At 39.1% G+C, this 7,454-nt stretch overlaps 1 non-coding gene across 1 annotated transcript; it reads left to right on the forward strand.

Annotated features, from left to right (window-relative positions):
- Positions 1–272: 272 nt before the first annotated feature.
- Positions 273–377, forward strand: LOC121205349 (small nucleolar RNA R71). Its single transcript, XR_005900430.1, has one exon. It is a non-coding gene; the product is annotated as a small nucleolar RNA R71 (small nucleolar RNA).
- Positions 378–7,454: the final 7,077 nt, after the last annotated feature.

A 7,454-nucleotide genomic window follows, 5' to 3' on the forward strand; every position in this document is an offset into this window, starting at 1 on the left:
TGTAGAACCAAGTAAACCGTCAATATTTTTATTGAGAAGTTCTACCTGATTAGAGAGCATGGTAACTGAATCGATGTTATAGACGCCGGCTGTTTTCGTTGGCTTTGTCCTCATAACTTTCCACTGATAGTTGTTCAGTGATCTCCTCTATGAATTCATAGGCATCTTTCGGTGTTTTATTGTTAATGGTTCTGTGAGCAGCTGTGTCAATCATTTGTCTTGTCGAGGGGTTCACACCATTGTAGAACGTTTGAACTTGCAGCCAAAGCGATAACCCATGGTGAGGGAACCTTCTAAGTAAGTCCTTGTTCTCTCCCATGCATCGTAAAGTGTTTCTAAATCCATCTGCACAAAAGAAGAGATATCATTATGTAATTTAGCCGTTTTAGCCAGCGGAAAATATTTTAGTAAAAATTTCTCGGTCATTTGTTCCCAAGTAGTGATAGACCCTTGTGGTAACGAGTTCAACCACTGTTTAGCTTTGTTTGTCAGTGAAAAGGGAAATAGCCGAAGACGAATGACACCATCAGAAATGCCATTGATTTTGAATGTATCGCAAAATTCAAAAAAAATCGCCAAATGCGTGTTGGGATCCTCATCCTGTAAACCATCAAATTGAACAAACTGTTGTATCATCTGAATTATGTTAGGTTTTAGTTCAAAATTATTCGTAGCAATAGTAGGTCTAACTATACTAGACTCAGTTCCTGTTAAAGAAGGTTTAGCATAGTAATACATAGTATGTGGAGCAGGATTTTGATTAGTTGCAATTGCAGAAGGCAACTGATCACCTGGTGTAACACCCCGTACCCGAGACCGTCGCCGGGGTCGGACACGAGGGGTTAACAGCCTTAATTCACTTATTTCCATAGTCCATTTAAAAATTTCCAGACACACGGGTTGCTGCGTCACAGTCGCCTTAAAAATTATATCTTGAGTTTCAAAACTCGAAAATCAGTTTCGTAAATTTTTCCTCAAACTAGACTCATATATCAATCTACTAATTTTTTTCTAGAATTTTTGGTCAAGCCAATTAGTACAGTTTATTAGTTAAAGTCTCCCCTGTTTCAGGGTTCGACTACACTGACTTTTGCGCATTACGACTTGGATATCTCCCTGTACAGGGCTTCAATACTGATGACGTTTGTTTCTATAGAAACTAAACTCGAAAAGGAAACTATATATATATGGAATGACTTCTAATTATCTCTGGTTAATTTGTAATGAATTTCCAAAGTCGGAACAGGGAATCCAGAAACTGTTCTGGCCCTGTCTCACGAAAACTTAAATATCTCTTAACATACTGTTCATATGATCGTTTTGTTACTTTCCTATGAAAATATATTAATCAAGGTTCAATTAAATAATTTATTCAATATTTAATTCCATTGCTACTATTTTTAGTGATTTTTCACATTCACGTCACTGCTGCTATCAACATCTATTTTTAAGGTAGACTTTACCTATTACATAGTTTCCATGATTCAACTAGCCCTTTTGCATAAATAGCACAAAATATGATCATGATTAACCATTCCAATGGCTAATCGTTCCCAAACATTTCCATACCTCTTAATGAACATCATAAAAGACGATTATAATATTAAGCTCAAAGTGTATATAAGCCATTTTCGCATGGCTATCCAAATTTATACAAAACCAAAGGGTCCATGACCAACAACAAAAAGGGTAGTCCTATACATGCCATTTCAAAGTTCAACAAAAAATGTACCAAAAGGGGGTTTGATAGTGTGGGAGACTTCGACTTCAATAATCCCGAGCCCGATAGCTGACGAACCAAAATCTATAAAACAAAGAATCAAAGAAACGGAGTAAGCATTTAATGCTTAGTAAGTTTGAGCCATGAAATTAGACACAACCAAAGTATAGCATTCATATGGCTAAACGGATAATCTCATATGCAAAAATTCTCAATATCATACTTACTTCACATTACCAACCCTTATATTCATACACAAAAGATCAACTTAGCCAAGGCCGGAAGCTCATTAATTTACTGAGCGAATATTATTTAAACGGAATCACCACCCTAATGCATATACGAAACGTACCTCATCGTTGGGTTTTACGAGCGTATCAATTTAAATTATTACAGCAAGATCACTCATTCTCAAACCAAGTACCTTCGGAGTTTAGCCGGATATAGCCACTGGCTCAAATACCTTCGGGACTTAGCCCGGTTATAGTAACTTGCACAAATGCCTTCGGGACTTAGCCCGGTATAATAACTCACACAAATGCCTTCGGGACTTAGCCCGGATATAATAGCTCTCACAAACGCCTTCGGGACTTAGCCCGGATATAGTAGCTCGCACGAATGACTTCGGGACTTAGCCCGGAATTAGCCACTAGCTCAAATGCTCTCGGGACTTAGCCCGGTTATCATCCGAACATTCGTGCACATATCAATAAATCATTATACATCTAATTTCTTTTTCATAATTAGAGTTCAAACACAAGTCACGTATTAAGCATTCCCATTTCGGCTCACTAGCCACATACAAACAGCATGGTCTAGTTTGCTTTATAACACGATCTCTATGCACATACATTATGACTTAATCAAATCATAAACTAAGTCTCATTGCTCGAAAACTTACCTCAGATGTTGTCGAACGATTTCGATGGCTATTCGACCACTTTTTCCTTCCCTTTATCGGATTTAGTTCCCCTTTATTCTTGAGCTTAATTTAACAAATAAATTGATTTAATCATTTGAGCATCAAAAGAGGAACTCAAGGTACTTAGCTCATATATATACATTAGACACTAAAGTCACATACATATGAAATCATGAATCAACTCAACATATTAGCCAATATTCACCTTAGCCGAATTTTCTAAGTCAAGATAAAGCCATCAATATGTTTACCTATGGCCGAACATACACATCAACCTATGTACTCATTCATGTGGTCGAGTATACATATTCCAATATGATTTCATTTCCATTTCGTTTAACACTTAACTTCTACCACATATCAAATAACCCATTTCTTTACTCATGTGACCGATTATATTCGGTCATGCATACACACATAAAATCAATTTGGAGACTCTATCAATCCAACATACATTCGGCAATAGTCCATAATTCTCTCTCTCGGCCACTCATTTCCCGCTTAACAAAGCTTCCATTTGAATTCATTAGTGAGTATCAATTAACTTAAGCTATCTTTTAAACCTTTATTTATCACTTCATGCCAAACCAAAGACCACATTCAGCACTTTCATCCACCATTCTACCAAGCATGCAATATTCAACCACAACCAACTCACATTCGGCCCTAGTTCATAACAAGGTAGCCGAATTCTTTTTTATGGTTCAAACACTCATCCATCATCATTCACCTAACTTTAACATGAAACAACAAAACTCACCATTATTAACTACCATAGTCAAAAACCTTACTCAATCCAAAATCAAAATTTCATCATGGGTTACAAAAAAATATTACTTGATATCTCACTCAAGATCAACTAAAATTTCAAGAACTAATATGAACACCTTACCTTAATATTGACCTAAGATGGCTGATTGCTTCACTCCTTTCTTCCTCCTTTCAATTCGGCCAAGAAGAATCAAAGGACACAACTTGTTTTCATCACCGAATGCTCTTGTTCCCTTTTTTTTCTTTAGATTCGGCTAGCAAGAACATGAATGATGATCCCTTTTTTTTTCTTTCATCATTTTCCTTTTTCCATTTATTTATTACTAACTTTTTTTATTTTGTTGTTCCTCCCATGATGCACCAACATAACATGTCTATGACATGTTTTGCCCATCACACCTTGTCCACCCTATTTGTCATGGCCGGCCACTACTAAATGGGGGGGGGAAATTGACATGCAAGTCCTCCCTTTTGATTACATGCACTATTAGATCCTTATAGATTAGCCTATCACATTTCAAAAGTGTCACACAAGTCCTATGTACTATATTCACATGCAATTAACTAAATCGAAGCTTAAAATTTTTGCACATTCATATTCACATATTTTAGACCATAAATATCAAATTCAAATAATTTGGTGACTCGGTTTAGCGATCCCGAAACTGCTTTCCGACTAGGGTCACTATAGGGCTGTCATAACTCTCCCCCACTTAAGAAATTTTCGTCCCCGAAAATCTTACCGGTAAATAGGTTTGGGTATCATTCTTTCATGGCATTCTCGGTTTCCCAAGTAGCTTCTTCGATCCCGTGTTTGAGCCATAACACTTTCACTAACGGAACCCTTTTGTTTCGCAACTCTTTCCCTTCACGAGCTAGGATACGAATCGGTTCTTCTTCATAACTCATATCTGCTTGAATTTCGACCTCGGAGGGGTTTATTATGTGCGAAGGATCGGATCTGTAACGTCGAAGCATCGAAACATGAAAAACGTTGTGGATCCTTTCGAGTTCAGGGGGTAAAAGCAACCTATATGCAACTGAGCCAACTCGTTCGGAGATCTCATACGGCCCAATGAATCTCGGACTCAATTTGCCCTTACGGCCAAATCTGAGTATCTTTTTCCAAGGCGATACCTTAAGAAACACTTTGTCTCCCACCTGATACTCAATATCTGTTCGTTTTAAATCCGCGTACGACTTCTGACGATCTGATGCTGCCTTCAGACTTTCACAAATTATTTTTACTTTCTGTTCAGCATCTTTAATCAAATCCACTCTGAAAATTTTGCTTTCACCGAGCTCGGTCCAAAACAATGGCGTACGGCATTTACGCCCGTACAAAGCCTCGTAAGGTGCCATCTTAATACTTGATTGAAAACTATTGTTGTAAGCGAATTCAATCAAAGGTAAATACCATTCCCATGAACCACTAAACTCGAGGATGCAACATCTCAACATATCCTCAAGTATCTGAATTATCCGCTCGGATTGACCATCGATTTGTGGATGAAAAGTGGTGCTAAAATGCAGCTTGGTACCCAAAGCTTCTTGCAATTTCTTCCAAAATCGCGAGGTGAATCTCAGATCTCTATCCAACACGATAGAAATAGGTACCCCGTGTAATCTCACAATCTGAGAAACATACAATTCAGCTAGTTTATCCAATGAAAAATCCGTACGTACGGGGATAAAGTGAGCCGACTTAGTCAGTCTATCCACAATAACCCAAATCGCATCTTTCTTACTTGCCAATACTGGCAACCCAGATACGAAATCCATCGTGACTCGATCCCATTTCCATTCAGGTATCATGATCGGTTGAAGTAAACCGGTAGACACTTGATGTTCCGCCTTCACTTGCTGACATACTAAGCACTTCGAGACAAAATCGGAAATGTCTCGTTTCATACCATGCCACCAAAACTGACGTCTTAGATCATTGTACATTTTTGTACTCCCCGGGTGAATTAATATTCGGCTACAATGAGCTTCGTTCAGAATCATCGAAATGAGTTCTGAATTTCTTGGAACACACAAACGACTTCTGAACCTCAAACAATCGTCATTATCAATTTGAAACTCTGATTCCATATTCGGAACACATTCAGCCCGTTTTGCAGCCAATTCATCATCGACTTTCTGGGCTTCACGAATTTGATGAATCAATAATGGTTTGGCCTTTAATTCTGCCACTAACACATTGTCGGATAGAATAGACAAGTGTACATTCATCGCTCGTAAAGCAAACAGTGATTTACGACTTAAGGCATCCTCAATCACATTAGCCTTTCCCGGGTGGTAGTCAATGACAAGTTCATAATCTTTCAACAACTCAAGCCAACGCCTTTGTCGCAGATTCAAGTCTCTTTGAGTCATCAAATATTTGAGACTTTTGTGATCCGAAAATACATGGCACTTCTCACCAAATAAGTAGTGTCGCCATATTTTCAAAGCGAATACGATGGCAGCTAGTTCGAGATCATGGGTCGAATAATTTTTCTCATGTGGCTTTAATTGTCTCGACGCATAGGCCACAACTCGACCTTCTTGCATCAATACGCAACCCAACCCAAGTAGGGATGCATCACTATAAATGACGAACTCTTTGCCTGATTCGGGCTGCACTAGAATTGGAGCTTCAGTCAGATAAGTTTTCAGTTGATCGAAACTTTTCTGACATTTTTCCGTCCATTCGAACTTAACATCTTTTTGAAGTAGCTTCGTCATTGGTGTGGCTATCATCGAGAAACCCTTCACAAACCGTCGGTACTATCCGGCAAGTCCCAAAAGGCTCCGAACCTCAGTAATATTTCTCGGAGGCTTCCAGTTAAGTATGGCTGAAATTTTGCTCAGGTCAACTCGAATACCCCATGCGGATACCACATGACCCAAGAAGCTAACCTCTCTTAACCAGAACTCACACTTACTGAACTTAGCATATAACTGCTTATCCCGTAAAATTTGCAACACTAATCTCAAGTGCTCAGCATGTTCGGTCTCATCTCTTGAATAGACCAAAATGTCATCAATAAACACAACTACGAACCGGTCCAAGTACTGTCTAAAGATCTGATTCATCAAATCCATAAATACCGCAGGGGCATTAGTGAGCCCAAATGGCATCACTAAGAACTCGTAGTGGCCGTATCTCGTTCTGAAAGCAGTTTTGGGTGTATTCGAATCTCGAACTCGCAACTGGTAATAACCCGATCTCAAATCTATCTTCGAAAACACTGAGGCTCCCTTTAGTTGATCAAACAAATCGTCAATACGTGGCATCGAATATTTATTCTTTATTGTCACCTTATTCAGCTGACGATAGTCGATGCACAACCTCATGGTTCCGTCCTTCTTTTTCATAAACAATACTGGTGCACCCCAAGGAGAGAAACTTGGTCGAGCGAAACCTCTATCCGTCAATTCTTGCAACTGAGCTTTCAACTCTTTTAACTCGGTTGGTGCCATACGATACGGAGCTATCGAAATCGGCATAGTCCCAAGTACAAGCTCAATACCAAACTCTACCTCCCGAACAGGTGGTAAACCCAGTAATTCCTCGGGAAAAACATCCGGGTATTCACAAACCACCGGCACAGATTCGGGTTTCTTTTCTAATTCTTTGTCATCAAGTACATAAGCAAGGTATGCTTCGCACCCCTTTCTTACATATTTCTGAGCCAACATTGATGATATTACAGCTGGCAACCCCTTTAAGTCCGTAGACTCAACTCGGATTATCTCGTTACTTGCGCACCTCAAATCAATAGTCTTGCTTTTGCAATTCACAACCGCATCATGCACGGTCAACCAATCCAAACCAAGAATAACATCAAATTCATCAAACGGCAAAAGCATCAAGTCCGCCGGAAAACAGGAACCTCGAGTTACTAGGGGACATTTCTTACACACTTTGTCGACAAGCACGTAACGACCCAAGGGATTTGACACCCGAATTACGAACTCAGTAGACTCAATAGGTAAAGTCTTACTGGATGCTAAGGTTTCACATATATAAGAATGAGTAGAACCAAGGTCAAT

This window comes from Gossypium hirsutum, chromosome A08 (assembly GCF_007990345.1).
Source record: "Gossypium hirsutum isolate 1008001.06 chromosome A08, Gossypium_hirsutum_v2.1, whole genome shotgun sequence".
Classification (NCBI taxonomy): Eukaryota; Viridiplantae; Streptophyta; class Magnoliopsida; order Malvales; family Malvaceae; genus Gossypium; species Gossypium hirsutum.